The sequence below is a fragment of the Salmo salar genome, chromosome 15, assembly GCF_965601325.2.
Source record: "Salmo salar chromosome 15, fSalSal1, whole genome shotgun sequence".
NCBI classification, from domain to species: domain Eukaryota; kingdom Metazoa; phylum Chordata; class Actinopteri; order Salmoniformes; family Salmonidae; genus Salmo; species Salmo salar.
The window spans coordinates 103400444-103423600 of NC_138305.1; the positions used below are offsets into that span (position 1 = coordinate 103400444).

Consider the following 23157-nt stretch of genomic DNA (forward strand, 5'->3'; position numbering starts at 1 on the left):
ACCAGCTGGCAAGTGTCTTCACTGACATTTTCAACCTCCCCCTGACCCAGTTTGTAATACCCATATGTTTCAAGAAGACCACCATAGTCCCCATGCCCAAGAACCCCAAGGTAACCTGTCTAAATGACTATCACTCACATCTGTAGCCATGAAATGCTTTGAAAGGCTGGTCATGGCTCACATCAACACCATCATCCAAGACACCCTGGACCCACTCCAATTCGCATATCGCCCCAACAGATCCACAGATGACGCAATCTCTAGTGCAGTGCCAGGACAACAACCTCTCCCGCAACGTGAGCAAGACAAAGGAGATGATTGTGGACTACAGGAAAAGGAGGGCCGAAAACACGCACATTCACGTCGACGGGGCTGTAGTGGAGTGGGTGGAAAGTTTCAAGTTCCTTGGTGTCCACATCATCAACAAACTATCATGGTCCAAACACACCAAGAAAATCGTGAACAGGGCACGACAACGCCTTTTCCCCCTCAGGAGACTGAAAAGATTTGGTATTGGTCCCCAGATCCTCAAAAAGTTCTCCAGCTGCACCATCGAGAGTAGAGGTCGACCGATTATGATTTTTCAACGCCGATGCCGATTATTGGAGGACCAAAAAAAGCCGGTACCGATTAATCAGCCAATTCTTTTTTATTTATTTGTAATAATGACAATTACAACAATACTGAATGAACACTTATTTTAACTTAATATAATACATTAATAAAATCAATTTAGCCTCAAATAAATAATTAAACATGTTCAATTTGGTTTAAATAATGCAAAAACAAAGTGTTGGAGAAGAAAGTAAAAGTGCAATATGTGCCATGTAAGAAAGCTAATGTTTAAGTGCCTTGCTCAGAACATGGGAACATATGAAAGCTGGTGGTTCCCTTTAACATGAGTCTTCAATATTCCCAGGTAAGAAATTTTAGGTTGTAGTTATTATAGGACTATTTCTCTATACGATTTGTATTTCATATACCTTTGACTATTGGATGTTCTTATAGGCACTTTAGTATTTCCAGTGTAACAGTATAGCTTCCGTCCTTCTCCTCGCTCATACCTGGGCTCGAACCAGGAACACATCGACAACAGCCACCCTCGAAGATGTGTTACCCATGCAGAGGAAGGGGAAAAACTACTCCAAATCTCAGAGCGAGTGACGTTTGAAACGCTATTAGCACACACCCGCTAACTAGCTAGCCATTTCACATCGGTTACACCAGCCTAATCTTGGGAGTTGACAGGCTTGAAGTCATAAACAGCGCAATGCATAGCGAAGGGCTGCTGGCAAACGCACGAAAGTGCTGTTTTGAATGGATGCTTACGAGCCTGCTGCTGCCTACCATTGCTCAGTCAGACTGCTCTATCAAATCATAGACTTAATTCTAATATAATAACACACAGAAACACGAGCCTTAGGTCATTAATATGGTCGAATCCGTAAACTATGACGTTTATTCTTTCAGTGAAATACGGAACCGTTCCGTATTTTATCTAACGGGTGGCATCCATAAGTCTAAATATTCCTGTTACATTGCACAACCTTCAATGGTATGCCATAATTACGTAAAATTCTGGCAAATTAGTTCGCAACGAGCCAGGCAGCCCAAACTGTTGCATATACCCTGACTCTGCGTGCAATGAAAGGAAGAGAAGTGACACAATTTCACCTGGTTAATATTGCCTGCTAACCTGGATTTCTTTTAGCTAAATATGCAGGTTTAAAAATATATACTTGTGTATTGATTTTAAGAAAGGCATTGATGTTTATGGTTAGGTACAGTCGTGCAACGATTGTGCTTTTTTCGCAAATGCGCTTTTGTTAAATCATCCCCCGTTTGGCGAAGTTGGCTGTCTTTGTTAGGAAGAAATAGTATTCACACAGTTCGCAACGAGCCAGACGGCCCAAACTGCTGCATATACCCTGACTCTGTTGCAGAGGTGACACATTTTCCCTAGTTAAAAGAAATTCATGTTAGCAGGCAATATTAACTAAAAATGCAGGTTTAAAAAATATATACTTGTGTATTGATTTTAAGAAAGACATTGATGTTTATGGTTAGGTACAAGTTGGAGCAACGACTGTCCTTTTTCGCGAATGCGCACCACATCGATTATATGCAACGCAGGACAGGCTAGATAAACTAGTAATATCATCAACCATGTGTAGTTAACTAGTGATTATGATTGATTGATTGATTGTTTTTCATAAGATAAGTTTAATGCTAGCTAGCAACTTACCTTGGCTTCTTACTGCATTCGCGTAACAATGTAGTGCAATGTAAAGCAGGTGGTTAGAGCGTTGGACTAGTTAACCGTAAGGTTGCAAGATTGAATCCCCAAGCTGACAAGGTAAAAATCTGTCGTTCTGCCCCTGAACAAGGCAGTTAACCCACCGTTCCTAGGCCGTCATTGAAAATAAGAATGTGTTCGAAACTGACTTGCCTAGTTAAAAAATATTTATAAAAAATATATATATATAAAAAAAAAGAAATTGGCAAATCGGTGGCCAAAAATACCGATTACAGATTGTTATGAAAACTTGAAATCGGCCCTAATTAATCGGCCATTCTGATTAATCGGTCGACCTCTAATCGAGAGCATCCTGACCGGTTGCATCACCGCCTGGTATTGCAACTGCTCGGCATCCGACCATAAGGCGCTACAGAGGGTAGTGCTAATGGCCCAGTACATCACTGTGGCCAAGCTTCCTGCCATCCAGCACCTATATACTAGGCAGTGTCAGAGGAAGACCCAGAAAATTGTCAAAGACTCCAGCCACCAAAGTCATAGACTGTTCTCTCTGCTACTACACGGCAAGCAGGACCGGAGCAAAAAGTCTAGGTCCAAAAGGGCCCTTAACAGCTTCTATCCCCAAGCCATAAGACTGCTAAACAATGAATCAAATGGCCACCCGGACTATTTGCATTGTACCCCCGCACATTGACTCCATACCGGTACCCCCTGTATATAGCCTCATTACTGTTATTTTATTGTGTCACTTTTTTAGTTGACTTCCGTTTATTTAGTAAATATATTTTCTTAAAATTGCATTGTTGGTTAAGGGCTAGTAAGTAAGCATTTCACAGTAAGGTCTACACCCGTTGTATTCGCCACGTGACAAATACATTTGATTTGATATTGCCCTCCACAATGCCCTTTCCCAGCTGGACAAAAGGAACACCTGCGTGAGAATGTTGTTCATTGACTACAGCTCAGTGTACAACACTATAGTGCCCTCCCATCTCATCACTAAGGACCCTGGGATTAAACACTTCCCTCTGGATACTGGACTTTCTGACGGGCCGCCCCCAGGTGGTGAGGCTTGGCAAAAACACATCAGGCACGCTGACTCTCAACACAGGGCGTGCTTAGCCCCCTCCTGTACTCTCTGTTCACCAACAACTGCGTGACCACACACGACTCCAACACCATCATCAAGTTTGGCGACGGCAAGACAGTGGTAGGCCTGGGAGACCTAGCAGTAGGGCTGGGCGATATAACAAATTCATTTTATTAATTCAAATTTATATTCCAAATAACTGTATCTATGGTTTTGTTATTATTTTTATTTTTTTATGAGTGTTTATGTCTGCTTGTTCTCCTGTTGTATTTTTGGTCTCAGCCAGGGTTGCCAGGACTAGCACAATGACCACTCAAAACCCATCCAAAATGTTTTCACACAGCAAGAGAGGAGTAGCCACATTTTTCCAATAAACCCTTTTTCAATTACATTTTCAAGCCAATTGAGAGAAAATATCTACGTAACTTGTAACGAAGTTAGAAGCAAAATTCGGTTTTCATTAAAATAATAATTATTGTGAACTATGACTTGACTTAATAAACAAATTTCAAAATGTCGCAAGAGAAAATATAATTTGCCTTTATTAAACTCGCCAGATCAGATTCCATCAATAGATGGACTAACTAATTTGACTGCTAAGAGAACTGACACAATTTCACCTGGTTAATATTGCCTGCTAACCTGGATTTCTTTTAGCTAAATATGCAGGTTTAAATATACATACTTCTGTGTATTGATTTTAAGAAAGGCATTGATGTTTATGGTTACAGTCGTGCGACGATTGTGCTTTTTTTCGCAAATGCGCTTTTGTTAAATCATCCCCGTTTGGCGAAGTCTGCTGTCTTCGTTAGGAAGAAATTGTCTTCACAGTTCGCAACGAGCCAGGCGGCCCAAACTGCTGCATATACGATTATATGCAAAGCAGGACAGACTAGATAAACTAGTAATATCATCAACCATGTGTAGTTAACTAGTGTTTATGATTGATTGATTGTTTTTTTATAAGATACGTTTAATGCTAGCTAGCAACTTACCTTGGCAACGTAAAGCAGGTGGTTAGAGCGTTGCGCTAGTTAACGTAAGGTTGCGTCCCCGAGCTGACAAGGTAAAAATCTGTCGTTCTGCTCCTGAACAAGGACGTTAACCCACCGTTCCTAGGCTGTCATTGAAAATAAGAATTTGTTCTTAGCTGACTTGCCTAGTTAAATAAAGGTTAAATAAATGGTGGTAAAATAGCTGTAGGCTATTACTTCAAATCCAATTGCTTATAACTTCAATATGTTCTTTAAATAAATAAGACCTACACCACTTATAACAGCACATTGCTCAACAGTGAGACTCATGTCGCCTACAGTATATCGAACAATATGACGTGACTCTCCTCCAATAATTACACATAGAGGATTAGAGGATTGTAAATTAAAACCAAAAGTTGCCTCATGGGTCTCCCAGTGGCGGCCGGCACGGGTATCGAACCTGCATCTGTAGCAACACATTTTGCACTGCGATGCAGTGTCTTAAACACTCGGGAGGCCCCATCCACAAAGTATCGAAATACAGAGAAGTGTTGGTAAAGGTATATTGTCCTGCTAATAGACTATAATGGGCTATTATAATACTGTACATGGTATCCAGGTCAGGATAACCCAAATATTTCTTCATTAAATACTATAAAAAAGAATGTTGGTACTTATTTATTTTGATCCAAAGCCATGAACGAGTGAGCCACTCAGCTTTATGTAGGTGCCGGGCTATATGACTGCCATCAACTTGATCATTTATAACGATATTTTGGAGGTTATTTCATTTAAAAAAAAAATAAGAAGTGAGCAATTGTAATCTGAATGAAGGCCAAAATAATATTTCTTAAGGCTAAAACATTTATTTCTTTTTTTTAGAGGGAGAGAAACACTGGGCTAATTGTGTGCCGCCCTATGGGACTCCAATAATAATAATACTTTGTGTTGTATTATTTGTTTTGTCATTTCTGGTGGATTAAACTGAAATTGCAACCAATCACGGCCGTTTGTGATACAGCCAACCTAACTAAGAAAAACATTTGACGATAGAATTCTCCCCCTACCCTCCTTCTTGGCAAGTCCACTGTCCAGCTACCTGCTAATAGCCATAATGGTGCTGTACAACGTGACCGTGTGTTTGAAAGAGTATTTTCCAGTAAGCAACAATTTGTTTTCCTTCATTAGACAACTTTGTTCCAATATTTCTGTAATTCAGTAATATTTATTCCCATAGTAATTCGTTATGGATCCATAACTAAATAAACATCGGCATTTTGAAAGAGTATTTTGTAATTATTTTATTAACGAAAGCATAAAGATGCTGATGAATAAATACAGTACTGTACAGTATATGCTTTTACATTTGGATAATAAAGCATTTTGAAGATATAAGCCACCTGCATTTGTTTATTAGGCTATAGTAGAACAAAACGATCCGGACGGCCCTTGCTGTGCCTGGTGAGCAGTTGGTCAAGTTCTGTTGTCAGAAGAGGAATGGAAATGTCTGGGTGAACCAATGCCCTGATGAACCCGCCAGGTATGTTGACTCTGCCTGTCTGAGGTGAAGTTCCAGAGCTCACAGGTGTGCCTGGCATGGATTGTGACTCCATCTCGTTCCTCGCCCTCTTCAACACGTCATTCTCCGCTTGACGCTCCGCCAATGCCGCCTGGCTCTGGACCAATGCATCAGCTGTTACCCATATCTCTGCACTCAGAGAATGTTTATCTTTCTGCTGGTCTGGCTTCAATGACTCGATCTCGGTCTTCAAAGTTAGAATCTGATCCATGTGCTCCTTCATCAGATGAGCAGAATGGTACCGCCCTGAGCCCCCATCGATTACAGTGACCTATGATAGAAACGGTAGATCAATAATGAATTCCAGCACACAAATGCTGTGTACACATTTTAAGAATCTAGAAAAACTAACCGCTTCCTTGGCAACCATGCGTTTTTTCGTTGCGGCCCGTTGTCCAGCCCTTTATCCACTGATGTCCACGGATGGTTGTCGGCAAGGCTGTATGCTCTGCAAGAACACATTCACGTTTTTAGTATAGAATAATTTTTATTTTTAACCTTTATTTAATTATCAATTTTATTACACAGTATGCTTAAACATTGATAGGCTATATACATGTTTTTTTAAAGAAAATGCACTGAAACCAAAATACCTTTAGTTCTGGTGATCCTCTCAGCTCCGGCTCATTTTCAAGTCCTCTCATGATTACGGTCCTAACCCTGGAACGGGTAGCACCATAGAAAGAAGGTGGCTTCATGAAAACTATGTCCATTTCGTCTGTTCTCTTTGGTCGCAATGTCATTTTCATTAGATAAACAGCTAGTTTTTGATTGGTAATTGTGTTGAGGGTGGAGTTTGGGGCAGGGGTGAGGAGTACTGGAAACGTGTGACTTTCACACCTACAGTAGCCGGGCTATAAAGAGTCTATTTTCCTGCTAAGTCGGGCTACAAGTGTTTGAAAACCTGTTTACAAAATGCCACCAGCTGTCCATCACTACTGTAAATAAAAACACAGCATCTTGTTTACATTCTTTATTGTAACCACAATGTCACAAATAATTTGAATCTACCTTTCCAATTACTTTTAGAGTTAGGGATTTATAAATGTGTGCTTTTCATTATGTGCCACTCGGGAGCCATGACCAATATGACCAATATATATTGTACTGCTAATAACAGGGATAATAATATATCTGTGAGAATATCCAAGGGGCTTATATATATTTCTAAATTAATATTAATAATAATAATAAATCGCTTTGTTTAAAAAATAACAATGTTTTGGAGATTATTTTGTTTTCAAATAATGTAAAATGAGCGAGAAAAAAGCCATTATTGAACATGGGGTGAGACATTGCTACTAATTTGTAAATAAAGCCAGTTTGTTATTTAGAATGATTTATGTTTTTAGAGGGAGAGAAACCAAAAACCTAAAGTCATCTCATGGATCTCCCAGTCGAGGCCAGCACAGGTATTGAACCAGCGTCTGTAACGACACACCTTGCACTGCAATGCAGTGTCTTAGACCGCTGAGATACTAAGGCGCTGTACAACGTGACTGGTCGGGAGTAGGCTACAGTACTACAGAGACACAGTAGTGCCTTGGGACCTAAACGCATAAGCAGTGCTCTAACGCCCCCTTGCGCTTGTCTGGAGCAATGAAGTAGGGACGCAGGGTACCGTACTAAACCATAAATTACTTCTAAGCCCCGCAGCATAATTGCAAAACTTTTAGTGGAGCAACCACTGTATATGGTCAATATACCAAAGCTAAGGGCTGTTCTTAAGCACGACGCAACGCGGGGTGCCTGGATACAGCTGTGAGCCGTGGTTTATTGGCCATATACCACAAGCCCGCTGAGTGACTTATTGCTATTATAAACTGCTTAATGTAATTAAAACAGTAAATAAAAAAAATTGTCATACCCCTGGTATACCATGGCTTTCTGACAGCATTCAGGGCTTGAAACCTGAATGCTGATTGGGTGACAGCCGTGGTATATCAGACCGTACACCACGGGTATGAAAAAACAGTTATTTTAACTTTTTTGTTGTTGTTGCTCTAATTACGTTGGTAAACAGTTTATAATAGCAATAAGGCACCTCAGGGGTTTGTGATGTGGCCAATATACCACAGCTGTATCCAGGTACTCTGCATTACGTTGTGCGTAAGAACAGCCCTTAGCCGTGGTATATTGGCCATATACCACACCCCCTCGGGCCTTATTGCTTAAATAAATCCCTTTTGTACATGTGCATAACTATAGATACATCTGACAGGAGAGTTGGACAGAGGATCTCAAAATCTCTGTGCAAGAAACATGGATGAACTTAAAAAAAGAATGTTAGGCTATTTTTTGGCAATTGTGCCATTATTATGTGCCAGATGTTGAGACTACAAACAGTTATAAATGGCCCATTTGCGAGATTGACTTGTCATTTCAATAGACATAGGCTATAGACTAAAATCTGGGTTCATGATTGTAATTAAACTTTTCCATGGTTTGCTTAGATAGAGTTATTAAAACTCGTTTTTCAACCACTCCACAAATTTCTTGTTAACAAACTATAGTTTTGGCAAGTTGGTTAGGACATCTACTTTGTGCATGACACAATACATTTTTCAAACAATTGTTTACAGACAGATTATTTCACTTATAATTCACTGTATCACAATTCCAGTGGGTCAGAAGTTTACATACACTAAGTTGACTGTGCCTTTAAACAGCTTGGAAAATTCCAGAAAAGGATGTCATGGCTTTAGAAGCTTCTGATAGGCTAATTGACATCATTTGAGTCAATTGGAGGTGTATCTGTGGATGTATTTCAAGGCCTACTTTCGAACTCAGTGCCTCTTTGCTTGACATCATGGGAAAATCAAAAGAAATTAGCCAAGACCTCAGATTTTTTATTTTTTTTGTACAAGTGCAGTAATCCCATATTTTTTTTTAGACTTCCACAAGTCTGGTTCATCCTTGGGAGCAATTTCCAAACGCCTAAAGGTACCACGTTCATCTGTACAAACAATAGTACGCAAGTATAAACACCATGGGACCATGCAGCCGTCATACCACTCAGGAAGGAGACACGTTCTGTCTCCTAGAGATGAACGTACTTTGGTGCGAAAAGTGCAAATCAATCCCAGAACAAACAGCAAAAGACCTTGTGAAGATGCTGGAGGAAACATGTACAAAAGTATCTATATCCACAGTAAAACGAGTCCTATATCGACATAACTTGAAAGGCCGCTCAGAAAAGAAGCTACTGCTCCAAAACCGCCATACAAAAGCCAGACTACGGTGTGCAACTGCACATGGGGACAAAGATCGTACTTTTTGGAGAAATGTCCTCTGGTCTGATGAAACAAAAATAGAACTATTTGGCCATAATGACCATCATTATGTTTGGAGGAAAAATGGGGAGGCTTGCAAGCCAAAGAAAACCATCCTAACCGTGAAGCACGGGGGTGGCAGCGTCATGTTGTGGGGGTGCTTTGCTGCAGCACGGACTGCTGCACTTCACAAAATAGATGGCATCATGAGGCAGGAAAAGTATGTGGATATATTGAAGCAAGACATCAGTCAGGAAGTTAAAGCTTGGTCGCAAATGGGTCTTCCAGATGGGCAATGACCCCAAGCATACTTCCAAAGTAGTGGCAAAATGGCTTAAGGTCAACAAAGTCAAGGTATTGGAGTGGCCATCAAATCCCTGACCTCAATTCTATAGAACATTTTTGGGCAGAACTGAAATGGCATGTGCGAGCAAGGTGGGCTACAAACCTGACTCAGTTACACCAGCTCTGTCAGGAGGATTGGGCCAAAATTCACCCAACTTATTGTGGGAAGTTTCTAGAAGGCTAACCGAAATGCTTGACCCAAGTTAAACAATTGAAATAATTTTTACTAGGATTAAATGTCAGGAATTGTGAAAAACTGAGTTTAAATGTATTTGGCTAAGGTGTATGTAAACTTCTGACTTCAACTGTATATATGAACGTGATATGTTTTTCAAGAACAGCCTGTGTTTATTTTTTACCTGTAGCCTAATCTGTCTGTCTGTTATCGTCAATCTATTGCGTTCTAACATCTGATCGGCAATTGCAATAGAGCTTTGATAACTTCCAATATAATTAACTAAACATGGCCATTAATAATTGCACAATAACACAAGGCTACAACAACAATACAGGCTATTTATGCAATCTGTTTGCCAGCTCCAGGCAGGCTACACATTGATTTGCAATGACTCCAATGATATAGTTCTTTCAACATATTTATTATATCAAATGGAAGCCTACAGTAGCCTACAATGACATAGAAATGAATAGGCTACTTGATGGCCAACAGATGCAAATGTATCCTATCATTCTCCACATTTAATGTCAGATTAATTTCCCCCATAACAGAGAGGGAGTACCATAACTTCCATTTCAAATTTCTACTCGCTAAGAACACTTAGCTTGATATCGTTTTCCATAAGCAAAGTCGACATTAGATTAGAATGGAGTTTAAAACACCACCGAGCAAATGTATCTTGTGCGCCTAGTCTTTTCCCAGTGTTTTGTCGCCGTTATTTCCTGATGCGCATCAGTTTTAGCATGTTAATGTTTTATGGAAAAAGGGTTGGAAAAAACTGCCGTCGCCATAATGACAATCTAAATAGCCTACCTAAAGCTCTCACTCACGTGACTCAGCCAATAGTGGACAAAGCTGCCTGCTGCAGTGTTCTCAACACACACCTCCAGCCCATCCTCCGGCCCACCCTCCAACCCATCCCACCATTCACTCAGCAACAGACTGCCTCACTGCCTGAGAGTCAGCAGCAGCAGGTCACAGTGCATTCAGAAAGTTTTCAGACCAATTGACTTTTTCCACGTGTTTTTACGTTACAGCCTTATTCTAAAATGGATGAAATAGTTTTTTTTGTCATCTACACACAATAGCCAATAATGGCAAAGCAAAAACTGTTTAGTCATTTTTGCAAATGTATAAAAAAATGGAAATATTACATTTACATAAGTATTCAGACCATTTACTCAGTCATTTGTTGAAGCACCTTTGGCAACGATTACAGCATCGAGTCTTCTTGTGCATGACGCTACAAGCTTGGCACACCTTTATTTGGGGAGTTTCTCCCATTCTTTTTTGCAGATCCTCTCAAGCTCTGTCAGGTTGGATGGGGAGCGTCGCTGCACAGCTATTTTCAGGTCTCTCCAGAGATGTTCGATCGGGTTCAAGTCTAGGCTCTGGCTGGGCCACTCAAGGATATTCAGAGATTTGTCCCGAAGCCACTCCTGCATTGTCTTGGCTGTGTGCTTAGGGTTGTTGTCCTGTTGGAGGGTGAACCTTCTCCCCAGTCAGGTCCTGAGTGCTCTGGAGCAGGTTTTCATCAAGGATCTCTCTGTTCACCTTTCCCTCGATCCTGACTAGTCTCCCAGTCTCTGTCGCTGAAAAACATCCCCACAGCATGGTGGTGCCACCACCATCCTTCACCATAGGGATGAAGGATGGGGTTTCCTCCAGACGTGATGCATGGCATTCAGGCCAAAGAGTTTAATCTTGGTTTCATCATGTGCCTTTTACTGAGGAGTGTCTTCCGTCTGGTCACTCTCCCCTAAAGGCCTGATTGGTGGAATGCTGCAGAGATGGTTGTCCTTCTGGAAGTTTCTCCCATCTCCACAGAGGAACTCTGGAGCTCTGTCAGAGTGACCATCGGTTCTTGGTCACCTCCCTGACCAAGGCCCTTCTCCCCCGATTGCTCAGCTTGGCAGGGAAGCTCTGGGAAGAATCTTGTGGTTCCAAACTTCTTCCATTTAAGAATTATAGAGGCCACTGTGTTCTTGGGGACCTTCAATGTTGCAGACATTTTTTTGGTACCATTCTCCAGATCTGTGCCTCAACACAATCCTGTCTCTACGGACAATTCCTTAGACCTCATGGCTTGGTTTTTGCTCTGACATGCACTGTCAACTGTGGGACCTTATATAGACAGGTGTGTGCCTTTCCAAATCATGTCCAATCAATAGAATTTGCCACAGGTGGACTCCAGTGAAGTGGTAGAAACATCTCAAGGATGATCAATGGAAACAGGATGCACCAGAGCTCAATTTCGAGTCTCACAGCAAAGATTCTGAATACTTATGGTAATAAGGTATTTCTGTTTTTGTGTGAAGATGAGCAGATAGATTAGATATAACTTTATTATGTGGATCACATTTCCATCTTCATAAACCCTCAGGCATCCAGACAACATAGTCCTGTCAAGAGGAAAGGCCAAGACATACTTTTTATTTTTTAAATGCCTGATTCCTTCTCTAGTAGCGTTGTGGTACTAGGCCTATATCATTATTCAATCAAATGTATTTATAAAGCCCTTCTTATATCAGCTGATGTCACAAAGTGCTGTACAGAAACCCAGCCTAAAACCTCAAACAGCAAGCAATGCAGGTGTAGAAGCACGGTGGCTAGGAAAAACTCCCTTATTGTGCTTAGAAATAAAAGAAACACATTAAAAGCTTCAAATGCTGTCATCTAAAACCCAAATGGATGGTTTGCGGCTAGTCTCTTTCTAAACAGCAGCAATTAGAAAGGTCAATTACACACAATTGCCTAGGTTAACATTCAAGTCTAAAAAAGACAGAACACACTGGGCATTGTCTTTCCATGGGAGTTTTCCAACTATTCACTTAAGTTGTGGAAAATAACTCAACGCTTAACCCATAACACATCCTCAAGGACAACACAACGTTGCAGATAATGAGAGCTGACAGGGCTAGGGCTCCCTGGAGCATGTAGCTGGATCACCAGAGAGTTGTATCTTTGCCAAGTTTTACAGAGAGAAGCAAGCGGCAGAGCTGTGACTGAACAGAGAGATGAGAGGTTTAAAGTATTAGACTGAGCTGGAGGATCTGTTAGCTTTGTGTGGCTCACTTCCCCCTTTGACAAAGACTGTGTGGTCTACTGTAATATTGTACCTCCCCCTTGACAAAGACTGTGTGGTCTACTGTAATACTGTACCTTCCCCTTTACAAAGACTGTGTTGTCTACTGTAATACTGTACCTTCCCCATTGACAAAGACTGTGTGGTCTACTGTAATACTGTACCTTCCCCTTTGACAAAGACTGTGTGGTCTACTGTAATATTGTACCTCCCCCTTGACAAAGACTGTGTTGTCTACTGTAATACTGTACTGTTCTATGAAAAACACATTTTATTATATTCCTAGCTACCTAATTAGAAACACATAACAATCTCCTTCTTGTTTCCATACCCCCCTGCTGTCCCTCTCCCGCAACTTTGACTTCCGCTCAAGGGTCCCCAAGAAGTATTTCCAATAGAGGGTAGACTGAGGAAGGAAGATGCTGTGATCACGAGTTAGGTCTTAGATTTATAAAGGTGTTAACTGTTCCTTTAAGTACAAGCCTCTCGTGCGATCCTCTACTCTGCTCCTACCATAATGGCTCTAGTTTTGGTCTCTGAATGTGGCACATCCATGTGCATTATCAGGATTGATAAACAAACCAGGGGACTATAATGCTGATATCTACGTGGACATTTCAGAACAACCATGTCATTTCCTTTGAGATCAAAAGGGAATGTTTGTGATGTCAATTACTTGCCTTTGACTTTGAGCCCTAAGGTCAAAATCGTTCAAAACATGCAAAGACAAAAACATCTAAATATTTTTGGTTATCTTGCTTTCCTTGTTGCTGAGTTTTTCCCCTCTAAATATCTAAACAAACTGGCCAGTCAGTTATTGGGTGACCCAAATGTTGTAGAGACATAGCCAGTTTGGGCCAGATTGGGCTGAGCACCAGGACTGGGAGGCCTGTGGCATTATAATCTAATCTTTAAACCAAGCCAGAGTACAACTTAAAATGAATTACTCTAACTTTTTCCTTAATCAAGGGACAAGGGATTTAACTAACATCTAAACAATAAACTCTCTGTGGAGCATCTCATAGCAATTCCTATGACAATACTGAAACAACCCTCCAAAACAACTTGGCAAGGCAGGGAGTTCATTTAAATATTACCACTATATTCCAATATCGAGCCACAGGGTAGCTAGCTACGTCATTGATGAGGAGGATTTATCACAACCTGTCAATGTGCTTCAGGCAGTTAGATATGGGAAGTAGAGAGAGCGAGAGAGTAAAGCAGCTTGACAATGGTGCAAGACTCTTAGCCTTTGTTTCCAGTGCAGAGTTCCTCTTCCTCAATCTCATTGTCTGAGGTAAAGGGGATAAAAGCGATCTCCTATCTACCCAGACTCTCTCCAAATCTCATTCCCTACTAATTAAGATGAGAAACCAAAAAATTGTGAGAAGCCAAGCTGACTTTGCAATACATCACTCTGTACAAGTGCAGTAATCCCATATCCATTAACTCAATTGGCAGATGGATAAGATGAAGACGCTTGCAGGTTTATGTTTGATCAATCAATTCCCCCCCAAAAAACACACAAAAGGGGAGCTATGAAGGAGAGGGGAGCCATGAAGGAGAGGGGAGCCATGAAGGAGAGGGGAGCCATGAAGGAGAGGGGAGCCATGAAGGAAAGGGGAGCCATGAAGGAAAGGGGAGCTATGAAGGAGAGGGGAGCCATGAAGGAAAGGGGAGCCATGAAGGAAAGGGGAGCTATGAAGGAGAGGGGAGCCATGAAGGAAAGGGGAGCCATGAAGGAAAGGGGAGCCATGAAGGAAAGGGGAGCTATGAAGGAAAGGGGAGCCATGAAGGAAAGGGGAGCCATGAAGGAGAGGGGAGCCATGAAGGAGAGGGGAGCCATGAAGGAGAGGGGAGCCATGAAGGAAAGGGGAGCCATGAAGGAGAGGGGAGCTATGAAGGAAAGGGGAGCCATGAAGGAAAGGGGAGCCATGAAGGAAAGGGGAGCCATGAAGGAGAAGGGAGCCATGAAGGAGAGGGGAGCCATGAAGGAGAGGGGAGCCATGAAGGAAAGGGGAGCCATGAAGGAAAGGGGAGCCATGAAGGAAAGGGGAGCCATGAAGGAGAGGGGAGCTATGAAGGAAAGGGGAGCCATGAAGGAGAGGGGAGCTATGAAGGAAAGGGGAGCCATGAAGGAAAGGGGAGCCATGAAGGAGAGGGGAGCCATGAAGGAGAGGGGAGCCATGAAGGAGAGGGGAGCCATGAAGGAAAGGGGAGCCATGAAGGAGAGGGGAGCTATGAAGGAAAGGGGAGCCATGAAGGAAAGGGGAGCCATGAAGGAAAGGGGAGCCATGAAGGAGAAGGGAGCCATGAAGGAGAGGGGAGCTATGAAGGAAAGGGGAGCCATGAAGGAAAGGGGAGCCATGAAGGAGAGGGGAGCCATGAAGGAGAGGGGAGCTATGAAGGAAAGGGTAGCCATGAAGGAAAGGGGAGCCATGAAGGAGAGGGGAGCTATGAAGGAGAGGGGAGCCATGAAGGAGAGGGGAGCCATGAAGGAGAGGGGAGCCATGAAGGAGAGGGGAGCCATGAAGGAGAGGGGAGCCATGAAGGAGAGGGGAACCATAAAGGAGAGGGGCGCCATGAGGGAGAAGGGCGCCATGAAAGAGGGGAGACATGAAAGCAGAGGGCATGAAGAGACCCTTTTGCCTAACAAGAAGGAAACTATGCAGGGCTTTCACTTGTGTTAGCGTTAGCAAATGAATACCCCATCCTGGGTGGGCTTAGTGATGCGATGAAGAGCAGACAGGGAGTCGGCTGCTTCTGAGCTCTACATGGTAACCGTAATGTACACTCCCTCTGTGCAGTGCATCTAGCTACAGGTCTGACTGACAGATGTAATTACCAAAGCAGCAGGATGTATGTTCATCATAATCAGTGACATCACATTGTGGTGGACATAATATTATGTCACTGTATCAAATCAGATCAAAACCTTTTGACTGTTAAACACCATAAGTGTTACAAACAATTAGCAGACATTGTATTTCTCACGGTGATGTTCTGAGCAGTATGTCCAAAGTGGTGCTCCCTGGTTAGCGCCCCCTGGTTAGAGCTCCCTGGTTAGATACCCCTGGTTAGTGCCCCCTGGTTAGAGCTCCCTGGTTAGATACCCCTGGTTAGAGCTCCCTGGTTAGATACCCCTGGTTAGATACCCCTGGTTAGAGCTCCCTGGTTAGATACCCCTGGTTAGTGCCCCCTGGTTAGAGCTCCCTAGTTAGTGCCCCCTGGTTAGATACCCCTGGTTAGATACCCCTGGTTAGAGCCCCCTGGTTAGTACCCCCTGGTTAATGCCCCCTGGTCAACCTTCCATACCATCATAAAGCACACCCTCAGCACAAGAATGCACCATGAGACCAGAGCAGCTGCTGCTAGAGTGACTGATGGGGTGGAAGCCCCAAATACCTCCTTCCAATCACCAACCTCTCAGATCTGCCATCCATCCCTCAAATATCAAGTTGCCCATCTTCTCCCCAACTAATCTTTCTTGAAGCAGAATAGTAGAAGATGTGTCATTCTGTCTAGATATGCTTGGAGTTCTTTGACCCTCTCTCTTTCTATTGCCACGTCTCTGTCATCTAGAGCTGCGCTAGTTTGTTCCACTGTGAAAATAATTACTTTAGATACATCTACTGCTGCTACAGAGGAAGACAAGTGTCAATCACCTTTGCAATGCTACACTTGTACTGTGGCTTGGATCTCCACCAATCCGAGATGTCAATCGCCTGTGTCTCTGGGGCCTAGCATACAAGTCTACACAACAAGTCTGAAGAGGATGAGGAGGAATGGCTAGACCAGTTGGGCAGAGCCAAAAATGTCAAAAGCACCATTAATGGTCATGTTACATGTGAACAGCTACTTTTTATTATCTCAGGACATACTTGTTTGCAACAGTCACTCTGGGTAACCCCCTATTCCTATTTCAAAAGGGCCGACAAATCTCTCCTCTGTCTGCTTGTTCTCATGTTGATAAAATCAAAGGGGTTAGCCAACATCCGTAACATGTGACTGTTATCAATCAAAACACCCTCTCTATGTTGCCTGTAGATGACAGCCACCCTTCTATTGCTTGTAAAAATAGCTTTTTACAGAAAGCATCAGTCACAAAGCAAGACTGATATAGGAACTGTTGTTGAAGTGTTTAATTTCATCTGCCTGAGAGGTCCTAGTGCCTGCAGACCTCCTGAGAGGTCCTAGGGCCCTCCTGTCCACCTGAGAGGTCCCAGTGCTTGCAGTTCCCCTTGGGAGGTCCCTGTGCCTGCAGTCTGCCTGAGAGGTCCCAGTGGCTGCAGTGTGCCTGAGAGGTCCCAGTGCCTGCAGTCTGCTTGAGAGGTCCCAGTGCCTGCAGTCTGTTTGAGAGGTCCCAGTGCCTACAGCATTCGATTTTTTTCATCCCTGTTACCTGCAAACTTGACATAGGCTTATGGGCCAAATAGGCAGACAGTTTTGAAGACATGATCAAAAGCACAAAGCAATCCAAATCAGAGAGTTATCCCAGGTGGTGCCCATTGCCAGCCAAGGAAAGTGAGCCCACAATTCTCAACCAATCAGATGGCAGGATTTTTAGAGGAAGCAAAGATGGCCTGGGCAGAAGCTACCCACACAAATGTTAAAGCCTTTTACCAGGGCCTCCCGAGTGGTGTAGTGGTCTAAGGCACTGCATTGCATTGCTAGCTGTGTTACTACAGATCCTGGTTCGATACTGGGCTGTGTCACAGCCGGCCGCGACCGGGAGAACCATGAGGCGATGCACAAATGGCCCAGCGTTGTCTGAGTTATTGAGGGTTTGGCCGGCCGGGATGTCCTTGTCCCATCACGCTCTAGCGACTCCTGTGGCGGCCAGGCGCATACAAGCTGCCATGGTCGCCCAGTGTACAGTGTTTCCTCTGACACATTGGTGCGACTGGCTTCCGGGTTAAGCGTGCAGTGTGGCTTGGCGGGGTTGTGTTTCGGAGGATGCATGGCTCTCGACCTTCGCCTCTCCTGAGGCCATGCGGGAGTTGCAACGATGGGATAAGATTGTAACTACCACTTGGATGTGATGAAAAAGGGGGTAAAAAAAACATTTTTACCAGACATTGTGTCTAAGAAGGGAATGAGACTCTGTTCCCCCTTGCCAACCAATCATATCGCCCCACACTATTGCACAGTGATCTGAGGGTAATGAGATATTCTGCACTTGGACTAGCAGATGGCATGCTATTCAAGAACGTCCGTCTGGGTTTTGAACAGCAAAACAACTGAAAGAGTGTGTAAGAGATCGAAGGTCATGCTCATGGCCATTTTACTATAAAGTCTTCTGCTAGTGATGTCTTTGGGCTAGGTTAAAAAATGATGGTTTATATATATATTTATACTGCTCAAAAAAATAAAGGGAACACTTAAACAACACAATGTAACTCCAAGTCAATCACACTTCTGTGAAATCAAACTGTCCACTTAGGAAGCAACACTGATTGACAATAAATCTCACATGCTGTTGTGCAAATGGAATAGACAACAGGTGGAAATTATAGGCAATTAGCAAGACACCCCCAATAAAGGAGTGGTTCTGCAGGTGGTAACCACAGACCACTTCTCAGTTCCTATGCTTCCTGGCTGATGTTTTGGTGCTTTCACTCTAGTGGTAGCATGAGACGGAGTCTACAACCCACACAAGTGGCTCAGGTAGTGCAGCTCATCCAGGATGGCACATCAATGCGAGCTGTGGCAAGAAGGTTTGCTGTGTCTGTCAGCGTAGTGTCCAGAGCATGGAGGCGCTACCAGGAGACAGGCCATTACATCAGGAGACGTGGAGGAGGCCGTAGGAGGGCAACAACCCAGCAGCAGGACCGCTACCTCCGCCTTTGTGCAAGGAGGAGCACCGCCAGAGCCCTGCAAAATGACCTCCAGCAGGCCACAAATGTGCATGTGTCTGCTCAAACGGTCAGAAACAGACTCCATAAGGGTGGAATGAGGGCCCGACGTCCACAGGTGGGGGTAATATTCTATGTTAGTCTATTTCTATGTCTGTGTCTAGTTATTCTATTTCTATGCTTAGTTTACTGGGTTGACCTTCAATTGGAGGCAGCTGATCCTCGTTGCCTCTAATTGAAGGTCCTATTTAATAGGGGTGTTTTTTCATTGGGATTTGTGGGTAGTTGTTCGTTGTTTAGCTGTGTGCCTTACAGGACTGTTTTTCATCGTTGTTTTTGATTAAGTGTTTGTTTTGGTTTTCTTCAAAATAAAGAAGATGAGTATACACATTCCCGCTGCGTTTTGGTCTAATCCTTACGACGAACGTGACAGATAAGCAACTGCCTGCTAAGGTTACGGTTAGGTTTATAATAAGGGTTAGGGTTAGGTTTATAATAAGGGTTAGGTTTAAAATAATTGTTAGGGTTAGGTTTATAATAAGGGTTAGGTTTATAATAAGGGTTAGGTTAGGAGTTAAGTATGGGTTAGGGCTAGGTTTCATTTAACACCGTTTGGGTCAAATAAGCTTTTAGTTTGAATGTTGTCTGCTCTGAAATTGTATGAGCAAGCCAAGCGCCACCACTACGGTCAGTAGCAAAAAAATCTGCAAACAAGCACACGCACACCGGCCACGATGTGTTTACAATACCGCGTTGGTAAAAAAAACATTATTTGTTCGACCGAATGACAAAACGTCTGTGTGAGCATTTGAAATAAGATCAGGATCAAACGAGCAAAATCTAAAATGTTAGCTAGGTAGTCCAACATATTCCATGACATACAACCAGACTACAGGCAGGGGAGAAAGGATGGTGATCCTGCATCTTCTGCCAGCCAGCCATATCCCAAGCAGTTGCACCTGATTCATCCTAGCTAGTCAAAATACAGAATAGTAGTCAAGCATTTTGTCAACATTGATGACAGTTTTGAAACAGGAGGTTGGTTTTCTCCTTACTAAGTTGACTTCGGTTTGCAGTATGACAAAGACACTCACAAATGTTTTTAGCAACTTCTGGAGGAGCTAGTTAGCTAGCTTTAGCTTGGTACCTAACTAGTACCAATTCAACCAGCCTGAAAACAATGACCAGAAACTGCAATAATTGTAAATATTCTTAGCAATAATTTAGGAATACATGTGACTAATTATTAGCTAGGCACCAACTTGTTGTTCTATTGAAATTGAACTTCAGTTCATGAAAATAACTAGCTACATTCAACAAAAATATGAACGCAACATGTAAAGTGTTGGTCCCATGTTTCATGAGCTGAAATAAATTATCCCAGATATTTTCCATATAAACAAAAAGATTATTTCTCTCAAATTTTGTGCAATGAACATTTCTGCTTGCCAAGATAATCCATCCATCTGACAGGTGTGGCATATCAAAAAGCTGATTAAACAGCATGATCATTACACAGGGGCACCTTATGATGGGGACAATAAAAGGCCACTAAAATATGCAGTTTTGTAACACAACACAATGCCACAGATGTCTCAAGTCTTGAGGGAGCGTGGAATTGGCATGCTGACTGCAGTAATGTCGACCAGTAGTGTTGCCAGAGAATGTAATGTTAATTTCTCTACCATAAGCCGCCTCCAATGTCATTTTAGAGAATTGGCTGTACATCCAACTGGCCTCACAACCGCAGACAATGTGTATGGCTTCTGGTGGATGAGCGGTTTGCTGATGCCAATGTTGTGAACAGAGTGCCCCATGGTGGTGGTGGGGTTATGGTATGGGCAGGTATATGCTACGGACAACAAACACAATTGCATTTTATTGATGGCAATTTGAATGCACAGAGATATTGTGACGAGATCCTGGGGCATGAGGCAAATGGGTCACACCAGATACTGATAATAATTCACACCCCTTGACTTTCTCCAGATTTATTTGAGTTACGAAGTGGAATTAAAATGGATTTAATTGTAATTTGTTCTTACCCATCTACACCATAATGACGAAGTGAAAACATGTTTTTAGACATTTTAGCAAATGTACTGAAAATGAAATACAGACATTTCTCATTTACATACACTGCCGTTCAAAAGTTTGAGGTCACGTAGAAATGTCCTTGTTTTTGAAAGAAAAGCACATTTTTTGTCCATTAAAATAACATTAAATTGATCAGAAATACAGTGTAGACATGGTTAATGTTGTAAATTACTATTGTAGCTGGAAACGGCAGATTTTTGATGGAATATCTACATAGGTGTACAGAGGCCCATTATAAGCAACCATCACTTCTGTGTTCCAATGGCACGTTGTGTTAGCTAATTTGGGGTCACTTAGAATTCACACCCCTCAGTCAGTACTTTGTAGAATCACCTTTGGCAGCGATTACATGTCTCTAAGAGCTTTCCACAACTGGATTGTGCAACAAATGCTCATTATTCTTTTCAAAATATTTCAAGCTCTGTCAAATTGGTTGTTGATCATTGTTAAGTAACTATTTTCAGGTCTTACCAAAGATTGTCAAGCAGATTTAAGTCAAAACTGTTTTAGATTATTGTCCTGCTGAAAGGTGAATTATTTGTCTGTTGGAAAGCAGACAACCAGGTTTCCCTCTAGGTTTCTTTTTTATCCTGAAAAACTCCTCAGTCCTTAACAATTACAAGCATACCCATTAACATACTGCAGCCACCACTATTCTTGAAAATATGGAGAGTGGTACTCAGTAATGTGTTGTATTGGATTTACACCAAACATAATACTTGGTACTCAGGAGAAAAAGTGAATTGTTTTGCCACATTTTCTGCAGTATTATTTTAGTGTCTTGTTGCAAACAGGATGCATGTTTTGGAATATTTTATTCTGTACAGGCTTCCTTCTTTTCACTCTGTCAATTAGGTTAGTATTGTGGAGTAATTACAATGTTGTTGATCCATTCTGTTTTCTCCTATCACAGCCATTAAACCCTGTAACTGTTTTAAAGTCACCATTGGCTTCATGGTGAAATCCCTGAGCGGTTTCCTTCGTCTCCGGCAACTGAGTTAGGAAGGATGCCTGTGTCTTTGTAGTGACTGGGTGTATTGATACACCATCCAAAATGTAATTAATCACTTCACCATGCTGAAAGGAATATTCAATGTCTGCTTTTTAACCCATCTACTGACAGGTGCCCTTCTTTGCGAGGCATTGGAAAACATCCCTGGTCTTTGTGGTTGAATCTGTGTTTGAAATTCACTGCTCAACTAAGGGACCTTACAGAAAATTGTATGTGTGGGTACAGAGATAAAGAAATCCTTCAAAAATCATATTAAACACTATTATTTCTCACAGAGTGAGTCCATGCAACTTATTATGTGGTTTGTTAAGCAAATTATTACTCCTGAACTTATTTACGCTTGCCATAACAAAGGGGTTGAATACTTTACAGTTTTCATATTTTATTAATTTGTAAAAATTTCGAAAAACATAATTCCACTTTGACATTATGGGGTATTGGGTAGGGATGCACGATATACTGGTGAACATATCGGGATGTCTAGTTTAACGTCGATGTGCAAAACCGATGTCAAAGCTGACGTGCATACCTATATAACGTAGGTACAAGGCATAATGACGCCACGTAAAATGTTGCGCTATATGTGCAACACAGCATTCCTAAACTAGCCCACAATGTCTGCTGTGTGGATCAAGCAGTCAACAAGTCGAGCAGTCATTTGAAAGAGTAACAACATTTCAGCAAGACAACACAAAGGCGAAACCATTAAAGCCAAGATAATGAAATTCATTGCCCATAACAATCAACCATTCTCTGTTGTGGGTGATGTTGGCTTTCGCCGACTGGTTGAGCACCGGTGCACACTACCAAGTGTTCTATTTTTCAGATGTTGCCCTACCGGAGTTACACAGTAAAAGCGTCAATTCTATTAGCTTCACGACATACGGACATATGGAACGCCGTTTGGGTCTTTACGTGTCAAAAAAGATACAGTAGCACTGTCAAAGCTGTACAAAAAAGTCTGCAAACAAGCAAACACCGGCCACGAACGATGTGTTTACAATACCGCATTGGTAATAAAGCATAATTTGTTCGACCACAACTTCTGGGGTAGCTAGCTTTAGCTTGATACCTAGCTAGCACCAATACAACCAGCCTGAAAACAATGACCAGTAGAAACTGCAGTCATTTTCATTATTCTTAGCAATGATTTAGGAATCCTTGTGAGTAAGTATTAGCTAGGTTGCCACTTGTTGTTGTCCGCCTATTGAAATTGAATTTCAGTTCATGAAAATAAATAGCTAGCCAGCTACTTAATCCTGTTGCCCAAAGCTAATGTTAGAAGTATCCAGCTAGCTTCATCTGGCTAGTGAGGCTCGACCAGACCGGGTTATACAGTGAGGGGAAAAAAGTATTTGATCCTCTGCTGATTTTGTACGTTTGCCCACTGACAAATAAATGATCAGTCTA

General features: G+C 42.3%; 1 protein-coding gene across 4 annotated transcripts in view; it reads right to left on the minus strand.

The window, feature by feature from the left end:
* LOC106572747 (plexin-B1) overlaps positions 1-23157 on the minus strand; it is a 100200-nt gene that overhangs the window by 73527 nt on the left and 3516 nt on the right. The gene's annotated exons all lie outside the window — the stretch shown is intronic.